Source organism: Bufo bufo, chromosome 4 (assembly GCF_905171765.1).
Source record: "Bufo bufo chromosome 4, aBufBuf1.1, whole genome shotgun sequence".
NCBI lineage: Eukaryota > Metazoa > Chordata > Amphibia > Anura > Bufonidae > Bufo > Bufo bufo.
Genome location: NC_053392.1, coordinates 212,259,468 through 212,277,926, shown reverse-complemented (window position 1 = coordinate 212,277,926; position 18,459 = coordinate 212,259,468). Strand labels below are relative to the sequence as shown.

Here is an 18,459-nt window from a genome sequence, read left to right as displayed (position 1 = left end):
CCATAAGCTGGCCTGGAAAATGATGAATGAGAAGGGCCGGCTGGCCAGCCCTCTTCCTCCATCGGTGTCCACTTTTCCCGCCACTTCGCACAAATGGCGTGAGTGGGGTACCTTTGCGACAAAATCTACGACCTTAGTTTGCCACAAAGTGGCGTAAAGCAAATACTAAATGCCCACCATAATGTTTTGTGTAAGTCCCCTTTTGCACAAAATTGCCAGATCACACCATACTCATCAGGCCCACATCGCCACACAGACACGGGCTTTTAATATTGATGACCTATCTTCAGGATAGGTAATCAATATCAGATCGGCAGGGGTCCGACACCCCCGCCAATCGGCTGTAGGAAGATAAGGCGCATGCAGTGTGCACATGCCGTCTCCTGCTCCCCACTGCTGGCAATGCAGCCGTCTCCTCATACAGCTGATCGGCGGGAGTGCCGGGTATCAAACCCCTGCTGATCTGATACTGAGGATAGGACATCGATAGCAATATTAAAGGGATTCTCTGGGCTTTTAATAACACTAAACTGGCCTAACTCCATGGTAGCTTCTTCAGTTTGTGAAGAATGTATCTCCTGAGATGAGCCAATAGGCCATCAATATCTGATCCCCTGGAGTCGGACACCCCACAGGCCCGCTGTCCATCATGTGCTGTGGGTGGAGCGGGTAACGCTAGGTTCACACTAGCGTTAAGCAATCCAGCGGCCTGTTCTGGCAGTCAACTGGACAAAAACCGATGCATGCAACTGTATTTGTCCGGACAAAACCAGCATTTACCCTGGAAAGCGGCCTGATCACCAGAGGAGCACAGCAGTGTCCGGCAATGCCGATTTCATAATAAACCCTTACCGCAGCGCTGCTCCCATTCTCTTCAACTGGCGCAGTAAAAGGGGTTGTCTGCTTTTTATATTGATGACCTTTCATCAGGATAGGTCAACAATATCAGATCGGGGGCGGTGGGCGAGTGAGCCGGCACCCCCGTCAATCAGCTGTTTGAAGAGAAAGCACCGTCTACCTGCTCCATTGATATTGTAGCGGTGAACAGTGTAATTACAGGTCCACCTATGGTACAGAACGGTGCAATTACAGCTCAGCCGTCCCATTAGATATTGACTTGCATTGGGGGTCATGCCAGATCCGTCTTGCTCCGCATCCCAGGACGGAAAGCAAACTACATCATTTTGCGGTTTGCTCTCCGGTATGGGAACACAATTAAACGGAACGGAATGCATTTTGGAGCATTCCGTTGTGTTCAGTTTTGTCCCCATTGACAATGAATGGGGACAAAACTGAAGCGTTTTGTTCCGGTATTAAGACCCTATGATGGATCTCAATACCGGAAAACTAAAACATTAGTGTGAAAGTAACCTTAGCCATGTTAACAATGTCCAGTTTTGATGTAGTCCCTGACGTATACATGACAGCCCACCCTCCAAGAACATCATCACAATTAGTGCAAGTATATAAGAAATCATTCCATAGGTCTGGTGGCAGTGTCGGTCACATTTGGCAACTTGCAGCAATTATCTTGTCATAGGATGTTACCCCGAGTGGCCGGATTATAGGTCAGTGGTGACTACTGGATGCAGTTATGATCCGTCAGGTATTTTGCATCAGCATTTGTAATCCAAAACTAGGAGTGGGACAGAGAAGAAGCAATGGAAATTTTTTAACCTTTAAGCCTCATTCACACATCAGTGTTTTGGTCAGTGATTTTCATCAGTGATTATGAGCCAAAACCAGGATTGGAGCCTCCACAGACATAAGATAAGGGAAAAATCTGCACCTGTTCTGTGTTTAGAGCCGCACCATGTTTTGGCTCAAAATCACTGATGGAAAATCACTGACCAAACACTGACATGTGAATGAGGCATTTGTGTTCTGGACTTATTACTGGTTTTGTCCTATGCAAAATATTGACCAGAATACACATAAGTGGATGGGCCTACCAGCCATAACCCCCTCCCCCCCTCCCCCAAATTAGGGGCTCATGCACACGAGAGACATTAAACATTCTGTCACTGAAAAAATTTATTTCCTAGCCACTATCCCTGAAAAGCAGACAGTCCTTTAGTGTGTGTGAGAGAGTAAGTGAGTGAGTGAGTGAGTGAGTGAGTGAAAGGCTGAGGAAGCCCGAGTTTGGGGACCTAGTGACGCCTGCAGAGAGAGGATCACACGGCCAGAGTCAGGGGGACTTCTGGGCCACAATCTCCCAAAGGTACTGATGTTGTTGTAGTCACAGCCAGGAGGCTGCTGCACTGTTTGGGCTGAGAAAGCCGCATGTGATCACGTGTGTGAACTGTATGGAATGAATTATGTATTAGGTAGAGCCTAGACGGGCAGGAGTTATTTTGGTTGCTGTACTATGCTAAAGTGCTAGAAAATAAAGCATCTTTTGAACTTCAATCCGGTTGTCTGTGAGAAATCTGTGATTGAGACCCCCTGAGAGAGAACGATCCCTTACAATATATACACATTGTATTTTTTGCTTTGTACAATGCATATTACCCCCCCCCCCCCCCCCCCCAAGTGAGGGAAAAATCGCAGTGTGTCTTATTAAGTGAATACTAGTGAGCGGTAAATGTAGCACTGCCTGTACTCACTAGTCCCTGGTCTTTTCCAGGCCCAGAGAACATGGAGCGGTGAATGCATTAAGAGCAACGGGATGTGCAGAGTAATGGTGACGTCTGAAGCATTAAAGTGAAGTTCATTTTATTATTTGGGGTCTGATGAAGATTGAGGGTCTGATCTGAGTTCTGATGAGGAAAAAAAAAAAAAATATAGAATCTGATTTTTCCTCCTTTAAAACCTAGGGGCATTTTCTAATCCGGTGCCTCTTATAGGGTGAAAAATACGGTGTGTGTATGTATATATGTATATATGTATGTATATAATTAGTAGGTATAACTAATGCTTGCAATGTTAGGGGCAGGCAGGGGGAAGGGAGTAGTTTTCCCTTTGTGCGAGTTCTCCCGATGACTGCCATATCCTCAGTTCCCTCTGCTTCCTCTCTCACAGGAAAGGGCTCAGGAAAGTGTTGTACCTAGGACAGGGGAGAATGGCCTCTCATGTCCTACCGGAAAACATTCATCCCTCCACTTTCTTACTGACTCCACGGTAAGGAGAGGCTGCCCTATAATATGGCTTTGAAAATATTGTGATGGCTACAAAGATTTAAAGGGGGTTGTCCAAGATAAATTAAATTCTTGGATAAGCCCTGCAATTGCCTAAAACATACAATCACCATATCTGCAGGTTGTTCCGGCAGAGAACAGTCTGCAGGAGTTCACTGGATGCAGCTTGCGCTACTGTCACACACGTGTTTTGGCTTTCTGTTTAGGAGATGTGTTCAGGGCTCTCACATGCGGTCCAAAACGGATCAGTTTGCATTCTGAACGGAAAAGGATCCGCTCAGAAAGCCTCCGTTCCGTCTCCATTCCGCTTTGGAGGCGGACACCTGCTTGCAGCGTTTTGATGTCCATCTGATGAAACGGGGCCAAACGGATCCGCCCTGACACACAATGTAAGTCAATGAGGACTGATCCGTTTTCTCTGGCACAATAGAAAACTGATCTGTCTGTGCAGATCCGCACCAAATGCAAGTGTAAAAGTAGCCTTAGCCGGATTCTGCCTTTCACCACCGGACCCCTAGGACTCGGATTAGAAGAACGAGGCCCCAGGGTCCCTGCAGTTAATGGAGTAGCAGCGCACGTGTGACCACCACGTACTCCAGCACCTCATTGGTGTGATCAGTGGGGTCCTATGGCATTTCCTACCAAAATGTATGGTCAGCAGGGGGGGAGAGGCGTCAGATGGGACCGTCTACAGGTGCAGAAACCCCCTGAATCAGAGGCAGGCGCTCATGTGTCATGCCACAGATTAGCCCCCCTGATGGGGTGATCTATGGGCAAATCTGCCTTCAGATGCCCACTTTCTGCACAGAATCTGCATGCATTGCACAACAAAGATCTGAAAAAAGTCTGCGCCCATGTGAACGGCACCTTGGCCTTACACTGGAAATCATGGGATGTGGATTTTGGCACAGAATACAATAGAAAATCAACGTGAATTTTAAGCCGCAAAGACCTTCCCACGCGGTGGGATTACTGCAGATTGTGCAGCACGATACATGGAAGGGTATGTCCACACAGCACTTTTTCCGCATTGATTTCAGTGTGTCTTCCACAGTCATATATGAATGGAGACCATTGGATGGGTCATTTTTAATACATTATTTTAGGGGGTATTGATTTCTCAGATATATATATATATATATATATATATATATATATATTTTTTTTTTTTTTTTATTTATTTATTATTGAGCATGTATGGTTGATAATCATTAACTAATACTATATATAGCCCGGGGCCAGCAAATACAAATTGTCCGAACAAACCCAAAATGGAGAGGTCGCCTCATCCGCTCCAAGGAAGGTGTCGGGGCTATTACAGACGCATCACACAGGAAAACATGACAACCAGCAATACTGACCTACTGGTGGTCATACATGATACAGTGGATTTCCTGACCAGACAGACGGGTTTACAGTGGCAGCGTTTTAACAGATCTGTGCAGAAATTCAGTACTTACCCCGCTGTGCCTAATGGCTGCAGGCTCTTCCCGAGTCCATATACAGTATACAGATCCGACCAGTGTGGCCCGACGGAGGGGTAAGAACTGACCAAACTGAGCAGAAGGTGGCCAGATTATTATTATATTTTTTTTTAAAAGCCTGTGCGGGTGTAGCCTACACCTTCAGTAGCTGTATGATTTAAAGGGGCTGTCCATGACTAGATGAACCCGTTCAGAGGAGTTGAGCTGCAATACCAGACAAAACCCATGGAGCGCAGCCATATTTCTGTCATCTTGGACAACCTCAAGGTACTCCCAGATGACAGCAAGTCATGAGTTGTCAGTCCCATCACTTGTCTGGTCTGTGACCCTCAAAACGGAAGGACACCTGCAGAGAAGCCCCTTGTACCATAATACAAAACGAATTATTAACCCTACAGCTTCAGCCTTCATTCCCAGACCCCACATGGAGGGGGCTCCTGGAACCAGGTGACAGCTCTCGTGCTCGGGGAGCCACAGGTTGCCTCATGGACCATCCCTTGAAGAGGAGGCGGCTCCACACTCCCAGGGGGTCATGCCGGTCATGCCTGTCACACTGCCGGCTCCTTCCCCACCAGCCCCCGTTACTAGTCGCATACCTTCGGGCTCTGAGCTCCAATTCCTTGCAGTGCCGTTACCGGGCTCTGTCCTTCTCCATCCTCCCCCGTCTGGGGGAAGAGGAGGTCACCAGGATGGGCGGCGAAACTCGGCCTCAGCTTATCACGCGGTCCGGTTCCGTCTCCTTCTAGGCGGCTCGTTTTGTTATTTTTTCCTCCTCCTCAGCCGCTCCGTTTCCGTTCCCGCTTCCGGCATCCGGTGACGTCATTCACCACCGCCTCACGTTTGGCTTTTTTTTTTCTTTTTTTTTTCAATTCTTGACGCTTTATATATAAATGACATAAAGACAGCGAACCGTGATGAGTTAGCTTCATGTGACTGATATTGTGTGTGCATACAGCAGTAAATACCACACTGGAAGCACTGGGAAAAGATAGTAAAGCAGATGAGAAGTGATGGTCCTCATATTATACTTTACTGCCATATATATCCTACTTTTACACTGTCATACCATGTCCAAATAACACTGCCACATACAGGATCTCACAAAGGTAAGTACACCCCTCACAATTTTTTGAATGCCCCTCAGAAAATGCCTCCACTCCTCAAATGCCCACTTAATGGCCAGCAGCTCCCTATTCCCTATGTCGTAGTTTCTCTCGGTGGAAGAAAATTTTCTGGAAAATAAGGCACACGGTCTCAGGTTAGTTAGACTAGCAGGACCTTGTGAAAGGACTGCTCCTGCGCCATCCTCAGACGCATCCACCTCCACAATAAAAGGTCTCTCCTGATCTGGCTGGATCAGAATGGGAGCGCTACTGAATGCCTTTTTTAGTGTTTCAAACAAAGTAATGGCCTCAGTAGACCAGTTCTCCAAATCCACCCCTTTCTTAGTGAGGTCGGTCAACGGTTTAGCAATTACTCAAAAATTCTTAATAAATTTACGGTAATAATTGGCAAAACCTAAGAACCGTTGTAAGGCCTTTAAGGATGAAGGCCTTACCCATTCCTTAATAGCTAGTACCTTACCAGGATCCATCTTGAAGGCGTGAGGGGTCAGGCCATGCCCTAGAAACAGAATCTCCTGTACACCAAAGACACATTTCTCTTGTTTAGCAGACAACTGATTCTCCCTCAACACCTCTAATACTTGTCTAACATGAGACACATGGGATTTGAAATCAGGAGAAAATATCAAAATGTCGTCAATATAGACAATGACAAATTTACCTAAAAACTCTCTAAGAATATCATTCATAAAGATTTGGAACACAGCTGGGGCATTGCTGAGTCCAAAAGGCATAACCTGATATTTAAAGTGCCCTGCCGGAGTATTGAACGCCGTCTTCCATTCGTCTCCCTCCTTGATTCGGATTAGATTGTGTGCCCCTTTCAGGTGAATCTTAGAAAACCAGGTTGCCCCCAGAACCTGGTTAAATAAATCCGGAATCAATGGGAGAGAGTATCTATTCTGGATAGTGATCTTATTCAATTTCCGGTAATCGATACAAGGCCCAAAACCACCATCCTTCTTCTTAACGAAGACAAACCCCGCTCCCATAGGAGAGACAGAAGGTCTAATGTGCCCCTTACCGAGGCTTTTCTTAATATAATCCTCCATGGCCTTGCGTTCGGGCTTAGAGATATTATAAATACGCCCCTTAGGAAACCTGGCACCTTCTACTAACTCTATGGCGCAATCATAAGGTCTATGGGGTGGTAGAACCTCCGGGGTAGGTGATGAGAACACATCAGAATATTCCCTAATGACTGTGGGTAATATATCAGATTCTACTGAGACCCCAGCTTGTACCATAGACAAGCACGAGTCACACTTAGGTCCCCATTTCACCAACTCCCCCCTGGACCAATCAATAGTGGGGTTGTGTAATCGGAGCCAAGGCAACCCTAGTACCACCTCGACCGGTAAGTTCTCCAGGACTAAGAGGGAACATTTCTCAGAGTGGCACACCCCCACGGTTAAAGAAATCTCTGAGGTACATGACCTCACCATACCACCTACCAGGGGAGTGGTGTCAATAGCCATGACATGGATAGGTGTAGGAAGAGAAAGAATTAGAATACCCAGTCTAATGGAGAAATCAGAGTCAATAAAGCTGGCCGCTGAACCAGAGTCAATAAAGGCCTTACCCGGCCATTTATTAACCCCTAGAGATATTGTTATAGGTACCAAAAGCTTACATTTCGTAATATCATGGTGTACCTGGTCTTTAGGTTGCCTTGCCTTGGGAGACTTAACGGAGAGGGCCTTCTTAGGACACTGGTTGATCCAATGGTCAGGATCTCCGCAGTAAAAACACACTCCACGTCTGCGGCGCAGATTCCCTTGAGTCATGCCGACCTGCATGGGTTCCCTCTGTAGAGACCTCAGCGTTGTTTCTGGGATAGACCTCAGGCTGGGCCACCATATGAGAAGAGAACTGTCGTTCCTGTCATCTCTCTCTAACCTGTCGGTCAAGTCAGACTACAAGGGTCATCATCTCCTCTAGAGTCTCTGGAAGCTGATAACTCACTAGAAGATCCTTTAAGTTATCAGACAGACCTGACCTGAACTGACTCTTAAGTGCTGGTTCATTCCATCCTGAGGGAACACACCACCTTCTGAATTGGGTGCAATACTCCTCCGCAGGTAGATCGCCCTGAACCAGAACCTTTAGAGCAGTCTCGGATACCAGTGTCCTGTCTGGTTCATCATACAGGGTACCCAGGGCCTGAAAAAACCCCTCCACTGATGTTAAACAAGTGGCGTCAGCAGGTAAAGAAAATGCCCAGTCCTGGGGATCATCCTGTAACCGGGAAATGACAATGCCCACGCGTTGACTCTCGGGGCCAGAGGATACGGGGCGCAAACGGAAAAAAAGTTTACAATTTTCTTTAAAGGAAAGAAACTTCTTCCGATCTCCAGAAAAGGGCTCAGGAAGCTTAATCTGGGGCTCTAAATGTGGACTGGAGGCCTGAGGGATGGAAGTACCTTGTCCTAACTCAAAAGAACAGAATTTCTCTCCTAGCTCCTGCACCATCTGCGTCAGGTTAGAGACATGGTCAGTCAGGGTCACCAGAGGATTCATGATACAGTGGTTAGGTTACGGCCTGTTAATCTGTGACGGTCATGTACACTACACACAGGGGGGAGGATAGTGACCACTGCGCTCCACCCTCACCCCTGGCCCTGCCTCCTTGCCTCGCAAGTCCTAATGACAGGGGACAACTAGACGGCAGTCCCTAACTTAGGATACGTGCTGGGAAGACAGACAAGACAAATAACAGAATGTGAACGGACCGGGTCAGAGCCAAGAGAACTACGCAGTACAAAGGGTTAAGCAAAGAATGGTCAGGAGAAGCCGGGGTCAAATACCAGGAGAGTAGAGAAGTACCAGAGGAGTCCTAAGAGATTAGTCAGGTGGGAGTCGAGGTCACAATACCAGGAGGGATGCGCAGTACAGGAGGAGCAGGCAAAGGATCGTCAGGGAACAGGATCAGGTGAGTAATCAGTAGTTCAACAAATAGCCAGGAACCTAGAATTAACAGGCAACCTGTGGCCAGCAGGCTGCCTGTATTTATAGTGGGGTCTGAGGGTCATGTGACGTGGCCAGCGTCACATGACCGAGGAGCAGGGAGCCTCACAGCTAGCAAAGCCGCCCTGGGAACGAGGCCAAACACAGATCCTCGCTCCCGAAGCTAAGCAGCAGGTCTGCAGCTGATGGGTGACCGAGTGCGCCTTTGGCGTCCGGTGACAATATGGCATTGGGTGGTTCTTGTCACCCCATCTGGGGCATTATACTTGGTTGTTATTTTTGGTACTTATATTAGTCCAGGTCCATATTTAGGGCCACTATTCCACAGAGTTGGAATACTCCCCCGTGTCAGAGTGACCTTAGGGCCATCAGGAGGCACGAGACACGGGATCGCCCCTATCGGGCGGCTATTCCGTTTGTAGGCAGGGCAGCAGAGATAGGGTCAGTATTAGGGACATTGCCCCAATCCTATGCTTTTGAGATGTCTGCCTACCCTCCTACAATCATAAGCCAGCGGAATAGTTATTCTGCATTAGTTTTTCATTTTCTTTTTGAATAATTTTTTTTTTCATTGTACTATGGGTGTATTGGCTTTTAATATTTAATAATTAAAGGTTATGTTTTAGAATAGTGGTGGCCTGTGAGGCCTAATGTACAGGTAGAAACCATACAGACACTTTAATAAGGAGCAGTTTAGTAAATGTATTAATTCCTCAGGTCAAAAAGAGGGACATTTAAGGACCAAAGAGGGACTTGGGTCAAAAAGAGGGACTTTCCCTCCAAAAGAGTGACACTTGGGAGGCATATAATACCATATTTATATCACTTATGTATAATGAACAAGGTAGAAAGATAAGGAATCAGCGGCACTGCTGCTCTCGCCCCACGTTCACCCCTGTCCTGCCAGATATCGCAAACCAAGGGCCCAGCAAATATGAACAGATTGGCGTGGTGCTCAGCGAGGTCGATGCAAGTAATAACTTGATATCACATGAAAGTAGATGAAAGAAATCGCGGGACTCACCACTGCGTAGGGGAACTTCAAGGCTTTATTTCTTTGCAGGAAGTTCGCAGGCTGGGGAGCGGAATGGTCCTTCAGTGTGAGTAGGCGGTGACGGCCGTTTCGCGCGAGACTTGCGCTTCCTCGGACCGCTATCACACAGGCACGCACCTCCGTACTTTATATGGGCGGACACACCCGATCATCACCGAGGTAACCAAAGAACGCTCCACAGGTGCGTAACTATGTGATTAAAATCAAAGCAAGGAAAAGGATACAATATGTGTACACATAGAGCGCAACAAGGTAAATGGACAAAGCAGTCTCATATGACTACAAGCAGTTACATTCTGTAAACAATTGTGGAATCGCATAAGGGCTAAGCAACTTCATCGAAAAACTGCCATATCATTTTTATCATTAGTAAAAAGAGAAAAAGGTCCAGCTCGGTTAAAATGTTACCTTTATTTTTCAGTGCAGATACAATTTCCCATTCGGGCAATTCATCCGTCTCCGCAGAATTAACAGCACAGATGAGAGCTATTTTAGTCAGGCCCGCCAACTTAAGGAGAGGCTCTTGGAGAGGGGTTACCCCCGGAGAGACGTAGTCGATGCTTTGCACCGTGCTAGCCACTATGCACGTCAGAACCTCCTCAGTGATAGGAGAAAAGCAAGTCATAACGACAGATTTGCGTTAGTCTTTAAATTGAGTCCGGCAGCGGACATAGTGAGACAGGCCGTGTTAAACAATTGGGACCTCCTAAAAGGCGAGTCCGTTTTAAGGGGACCTGGCTTCTAAAAAGCCTCTAATTACTTTTAAAAAATGTCATACTCTGAAGTAATTGGTTGCAGAATAGGAGACCGCAGGGAAACTATAAGTGTGGAATGTGCTCGTTTTGCCCCCAAAATTCGCAGAGAAAAATGTTATGCATGGGAGGAGTCACTCATAAAATCAAAGACTTTATTACCTGTCATACACCCTACGTAGTCTACATTATAATGTGCACCTGTCATAGGTTTTACATGGGTAAGACTATTAGACCCCTTTTTGAAAGAGTATGGGAACATTTGAGTTCCATCAGAACGGGACGAGGTTCTCCTCGCCTGATTGATCATGTCCGTGCAGTCCATGGCGGTGATCCATTGAGCCTCTCCTTTGCTGGCATTGTGGCCGTGGGACCCATCCCGAGGGGTGGTGATCGGCACCGCCTTTTGCTGCAGCGGGAGGCCCGATGGATCATTAAAACTAGCGCCATGGGCTTGCACGGCCTTAATGATAAAAATGATATGGCAGTTTTTCTATGAAGTTGCTTAGCCCTTATGCGATTCCACAATTGTTTACAGAATGTGACTGCTTGTAGTCATATGAGACTGCTTTGTCCATTTACCTTGTTGCGCTCTATGTGTACACATATTGTATCCTTTTCCTTGCTTTGATTTTAATCACATAGTTACGCACCTGTGGAGCGTTCTTTGGTTACCTCGGTGATGATCGGGTGTCCGCCCATATAAAGTACGGCGGTGCGTGCCTGTGTGATAGCGGTCCGTGGAAAAATCGGAAAATGCACCGTTTGGCTTCCGCGTTCGTGATCCGTTTTTCCAGTCCGTGAAAAAAATAGGACCTGTCCTATTTTTTTCACGGACAGCGGTTCACGGACCCATTCAAGTCAATGGGTCCGTGAAAAATAACGGATGCACACAAGATAGTCATCCGCGTCCGTGATCCGTGTCCGTGATCCGTGTCCGTTTTTCCTATCATTTTCAATGCAAACTTGACTTATTATTTTTTTTCACTTTTCATGTCCGTGGATCCTCCAAAAATCAAGGAAGACCCACGGATGAAAAAACGGACACGGATCACGGTACAACGGAAACCGTTTTTGCGGACCGCAAAAAACCCCGTCCGTGTGCATGAGGCCTTATACTGTCATACTATGTTCATGTAGTACAGCCATATATATCTTACATAATACTGTCAAACTATGTTCATGTAGTACAGCCATATATATCAAACATAATGCTGTCATACTATGTTCATGTAGTACAGCCATACATAGCTCACATAATACTGTCATAACATTTTCAGATAATACTGCCATATATAGCTCACATGATACTGTCTTACCATGTCAAAATAATACTGCCATATGAACTTCACATAACACTGTAATACTAAGCTCAAATAATACTGCCATATATAGCTTATATAATACTGCTATACTATGTCTAAATAATGCTGCCATACTGTATACACCTCTCATAATACTGTCTTACAATGTCCAAATAATACTGTCCCTTACTATAATAATACTGTCATATTCTGACCAAATAATACCACAATACATTGCTCAAACAATCTAATTCTTTGCAGGGAATTTCCAGGATATGTTTGTGCAGTTCTTTTTCTCGTGTACATCTTCCTTCTTTTTTTAGTTTGAACTCCCCTAACCTGTTTTTCACCAAGTCAACAAATCACTCAAGTTTCTTAACACCCTGAGGGAGATTTTTCTAAACTAGTGGGAAGGAAAACTGGCAGTGTTGACCGTAGCATGATGGAATTGTATTGTTTGCTATGGGGAACACAGACAGTTTTCAAACTGGGTCCATTCACACGTCTGCAATTCTGTTCCCGCGTTTTGTGGAACGGAATTGCGGACCCATTCATTTCTATGGGGCCGCATGATGTGCTGCCCGGATCTGGAAATGCGGACCCGCACTTCCGGGTCCGCAATTCCGTTCCTGAAAAAATTCAGACAAGATTAGGCATTTTCTATTAAGTGACGGCGATGTGCGGTCAGCAAAATGCGGAACGCACATTGCCGGTGTCCGTGTTTTGCGGATCCGCAAAAAACACACGGATGTTTGAATGGACCCTTACACTGTATATAGCACTTCTTGTTGCTGTATCCAACCAGCCTATAATGCTCTTCTCCTTTCTCTGCCACAGCTCTAGCTCCTCCCCTACCAACGCCCAGTTAGTTTATAGCCCCTCCCACCAGCTGGTTACATAGACACTCCCCTATTACTGTCTCTAACGATGCCCAGATGGTTTATAGCTACTCCCACCTAGCCAGTTACATAGACACTCCCCTATCACTGCTCCTAACAACACCCCGCTAGTTGATAGCTCCTCCCACCAGCTATTTACATTCACACTCCTCTATCACTGTCCCTGCTGCTGCGTTGACACCTATGGACATGACATCACAGGAAATGAGAACTAGCTGTATGGACATGGTCATGTGAGCCCAGCCCAGCACAGGAGGTAGGAGCAATAAAGGTAAATGAAATACATCACAAAATTACAGCTACCTTCATGAATGATTATTTTAAGTTGTTATTTTGATGCAAACTGGAACCCCCCTTTAAATAATATCTCCATTTACTGCTGCAAATCTATTATACTGTGTCCAAAGATATGGTTATACCATAAACAAATTTTTCCGCCATGTCATTACCAAGACAAATACCCCCATCATACATACATTATTCAGAAAATAACATAACAATTAGTCCTTTAAATTGTAGCTTTGCCATAAGCTGCTCTACTCCTCATACTAATTATCTCCAAACCAAAAAAAGAAAACAAGCAGCAGAGCTACCACCATTTGTCCTTAAAATTAATCTTTATTAAATTAAATATATACAGTGGGGGAAATAATTATTTGACCCCTCACTGATTTTGTAAGTTTGTCCAATGACAAAGAAATGAAAAGTCTCAGAACAGTATCATTTCAATGGTAGGTTTATTGTAACAGTGGCAGATAGCACATCAAAAGGAAAATCGAAAAAATAACTTTAAATAAAAGATAGCAACTGATTTGCATTTCATTGAGTGAAATAAGTATTTGAACCCCTACCAACCATTAAGAGTTCTGGCTCCCACAGAGTGGTTAGACACTTCTACTCAATTAGTCACCCTCATTAAGGACACCTGTCTTAACTAGTCACCTGTATAAAAGACACCTGTCCACAGAATCAATCAATCAAGCAGACTCCAAACTCTCCAACATGGGAAAGACCAAAGAGCTGTCCAAGGATGTCAGAGACAAAATTGTAGACCTGCACAAGGCTGGAATGGGCTACAAAACCATTAGCAAGAAGCTGGGAGAGAAGGTGACAACTGTTGGTGCGATTGTTCGAAAATGGAAGGAGCACAAAATGACCATCAATCGACCTCGCTCTGGGGCTCCACGCAAGATCTCACCTCGTGGGGTGTCAATGGTTCTGAGAAAGGTGAAAAAGCATCCTAGAACTACACGGGAGGAGTTAGTTAATGACCTCAAATTAGCAGGGACCACAGTCACCAAGAAAACCATTGGAAACACATTACACCGCAATGGATTAAAATCCTGCAGGGCTCGCAAGGTCCCCCTGCTCAGGAAGGCACATGTGCAGGCCCGTCTGAAGTTTGCCAATGAACACCTGAATGATTCAGAGAGTGACTGGGAGAAGGTGCTGTGGTCTGATGAGACCAAAATAGAGCTCTTTGGCATTAACTCAACTCGCTGTGTTTGGAGGAAGAAAAATGCTGCCTATGACCCCCAAAACACCGTCCCCACCGTCAAGCATGGGGGTGGAAACATTTTGCTTTGGGGGTGTTTTTCTGCTAAGGGCACAGGACAACTTATTCGCATAAACGGGAAAATGGACGGAGCCATGTATCGTGAAATCCTGAGCGACAACCTCCTTTCCTCTGCCAGGAAACTGAAAATGGGTCGTGGATGGGTGTTCCAGCACGACAATGACCCAAAACATACAGCAAAGGCAACAAAGGAGTGGCTCAAGAAGAAGCACATTAAGGTCATGGAGTGGCCTAGTCAGTCTCCGGACCTTAATCCAATCGAAAACCTATGGAGGGAGCTCAAGCTCAGAGTTGCACAGAGACAGCCTCGAAACCTTAGGGATTTAGAGATGATCTGCAAAGAGGAGTGGACCAACATTCCTCCTAAAATGTGCGCAAACTTGGTCATCAATTACAAGAAACGTTTGACCTCTGTGCTTGCAAACAAGGGTTTTTCCACCAAGTATTAAGTCTTTTTTTGTTAGAGGGTTCAAATACTTATTTCACTCAATGAAATGCAAATCAGTTGCTATCTTTTATTTAAAGTTATTTTTTCGATTTTCCTTTTGATGTGCTATCTGCCACTGTTACAATAAACCTACCATTGAAATGATACTGTTCTGAGACTTTTCATTTCTTTGTCATTGGACAAACTTACAAAATCAGTGAGGGGTCAAATAATTATTTCCCCCACTGTATATATATATATATAGAAGATGAGGCAGCACTCCAGAGGTAAAGTGAAAAACAATGGACCCTTTATTGACCCCACTTTACCTCTGGAGTGCTGCCTCATCTTTTGAACATACAGTACAAACCAAAAGTTTGGACACACCTTCTCATTCAAAGAGTTTTCTTTATTTTCATGACTATGAAGGCATCAAAACTATGAATTAACACATGTAGAAATATATACATAACAGACAAGTCTGAAACAACTGAAAATATGTCATATTCTAGGTTCTTCAAAGTAGCCACCTTTTGCTTTGATTACTGCTTTGCACACTCTTGGCATTCTCTTGATGAGCTTCAAGAGGTAGTGCCCTGAAATGGTTTTCACTTCACAGGTGTGCCCTGTCAGGTTTAATAAGTGGGATTTCTTGCCTTATAAATGGGGTTGGGACCATCAGTGGCGTTGAGGAGAAGTCAGGTGGATACACAGCTGATAGTCCTACTGAATAGACTGTTAGAATTTGTATTATGGCAAGAAAAAAGCAGCTAAGTAAAGAAATCGAGTGGCCATCATTACTTTAAGAAATGAAGGTCAGTCAGTCAGCCGAAAAATTGGGAAAACTTTGAAAGTAAGGGCTATTTGACCATGAAGGAGAGTGATGGGGTGCTGTGCCAGATGACCTGGCCTCCACAGTCACCGGACCTGAACCCAATCGAGATGGTTTGGGTGAGCTGGACCGCAGAGTGAAGGCAAAAGGGCAAACAAGTGCTAAGCATCTCTGGGAACTCCTTCAAGACTGTTGGAAGACCATTTCAGGGGACTAGCTCTTGAAGCTCATCAAGAGAATGCCAAGAGTGTGCAAAGCAGTAATCAAAGCAAAAGGTGGCTACTTTGAAGAACCTAGAATATTACATATTTTCAGTTGTTTCACACTTGTTTGTTATGTATATAATTCCACATGTGTTAATTCATAGTTTTGATGCCTTCATAGTCATGAAAATAAAGAAAACTCTTTGAATGAGAAGGTGTGTCCAAACTTTTGGCCTGTACTGTATATCTATCTATCTATTAGCCGTTGAGCCTGCGGCTGGGAGGATTTTGCACCCGTGCTATTGGACTAGTGCTGCTGTGTAATTTTTTGTTTGCTGCTATATACACTGCGTGCAGAATTATTAGGCAAATGAGTATTTTGACCACATCATCCTCTTTATGCATGTTGTCTTACTCCAAGCTGTATAGGCTCGAAAGCCTACTACCAATTAAGCATATTAGGTGATGTGCATCTCTGTAATGAGAAGGAGTGTGGTCTAATGACATCAACACCCTATATTAGGTGTGCATAATTATTAGGCAACTTCCTTTCCTTTGGCAAAATGGGTCAAAAGAAGGACTTGACAGGCTCAGAAAAGTCAAAAATAGTGAGATATCTTGCAGAGGGATGCAGCACTCTTAAAATTGCAAAGCTTCTGAAGCGTGATCATCGAACAATCAAGCGTTTCATTAAAAATAGTCAACAGGGTCGCAAGAAGCGTGTGGAAAAACCAAGGCGCAAAATAACTGCCCATGAACTGAGAAAAGTCAAGCGTGCAGCTGCCAAGATGCCACTTGCCACCAGTTTGGCCATATTTCAGAGCTGCAACATCACTGGAGTGCCCAAAAGCACAAGGTGTGCAATACTCAGAGACATGGCCAAGGTAAGAAAGGCTGAAAGACGACCACCACTGAACAAGACACACAAGCTGAAACGTCAAGACTGGGCCAAGAAATATCTCAAGACTGATTTTTCTAAGGTTTTATGGACTGATGAAATGAGAGTGAGTCTTGATGGGCCAGATGGATGTGCCCGTGGCTGGATTGGTAAAGGGCAGAGAGCTCCAGTCCGACTCAGACGCCAGCAAGGTGGAGGTGGAGTACTGGTTTGGGCTGGTATCATCAAAGATGAGCTTGTGGGGCAGACAACAGAGGGTTGTAGTCAATGGAGAACATTCAAAACAAGGTCATGTTACCAGTGGGGTTCCACAGGAATCTGTACTGGGACCAATTTTGTTTAATATCTTCATAAGTGATATTGCAAAAGGCCTCGATGGGAAGGTGTGTCTTTTTGCTGATGACACAAAGATATGTAACAGGGTTGATGTTCCTGGAGGGAAACGCCAAATGGAAAAGGATTTAGGAAAACTAGAAGAATGGTCAGAACTCTGGCAACTGAAATTTAATGTGGATAAGTGCAAGATAATGCACCTGGGGCGTAAAAACCCAAGGGCAGAATATAGAATATTTGACACAGTCCTGACCTCAGTATCTGAGGAAAGGGATTTAGGAGTAATTATTTCAGAAGACTTAAAGGTGGGAAGACAATGTAATAGGGCAGCACGAAATGCCAGCAGAATGCTTGGATGTATAGGGAGAGGTATAAGCAGTAGAAAGAGTGAAGTGCTTATGCCGCTGTACAGAACACTGGTGAGACCTCACTTGGAGTATTGTGCGCAGTACTGGAGGCCATATCTCCAGAAGGATATAGATACTCTAGAGAGAGTTCAGAGAAGAGCTACTAAACTAGTACATGGATTGCAGGATAAAACTTACCAGGAAAGGTTAAAGGACCTTAACATGTATAGCTTGGAAGAAAGAAGAGACAGAGGGGATATGATAGAAACTTTTAAATACATAAAGGGAATCAACTCGGTAAAGGAGGAGAGCATATTTAAAAGAAGAAAAACTACCACAAGAGGACACAGTTTTAAATTAGAGGGGCAAAGGTTTAAAAGTAATATAAGGAAGTATTACTTTACTGAGAGAGTAGTGGATGCATGGAATAGCCTTCCTGCAGAAGTGGTAGCTGCAAATACAGTGAAGGGGTTTAAGCGTGCATGGGATAGGCATATGGCTATCCTTCATATAAGATAGGGCCAGGGACTATTAATAGTATTCAGATATATTGGGCAGACTAGATGGGCCAAATGGTTCTTATCTGCCGACACATTCTATGTTTCTATGTTTTCGGGTTGAGGATGGAGTCAAGCTCAACTCCCAGTCCTACTGCCAGTTTCTGGAAGACACCTTCTTCAAGCAGTGGTACAGGAAGAAGTCTGCATCCTTCAAGAAAAACATGATTTTCATGCAGGACAATGCTCCATCACACGCGTCCAAGTACTCCACAGCGTGGCTGGCAAGAAAGGGTATAAAAGAAGAAAATCTAATGACATGGCCTCCTTGTTCACCTGATCTGAACCCCATTGAGAACCTGTGGTCCATTATCAAATGTGAGATTTACAAGGAGGGAAAACAGTACACCTCTCTGAACAGTGTCTGGGAGGCTGTGGTTGCTGCTGCACGCAATGTTGATAGTGAACAGATCAAAACACTGACAGAATCCATGGATGGCAGGCTTTTGAGTGTCCTTGCAAAGAAAGGTGGCTATATTGGTCACTGATTTGTTTTTGTTTTGTTTTTGAATGTCAGAAATGTATATTTGTGAATGTTGAGATGTTATATTGGTTTCACTGGTAA

At 44.9% G+C, this 18,459-nt stretch overlaps 1 protein-coding gene across 1 annotated transcript in view; it reads right to left on the bottom strand.

Annotated features, from left to right (window-relative positions):
* PIK3CA (phosphatidylinositol-4,5-bisphosphate 3-kinase catalytic subunit alpha) overlaps positions 1-5,460 on the bottom strand; it is a 60,880-nt gene extending 55,420 nt beyond the window's left edge. The window contains exon 1 of the mRNA XM_040428258.1: positions 5,218-5,460. The gene's annotated coding sequence lies outside the window, so the exon portion shown is untranslated. The remainder of the gene's footprint in view (positions 1-5,217) is intronic.
* Positions 5,461-18,459: the final 12,999 nt, after the last annotated feature.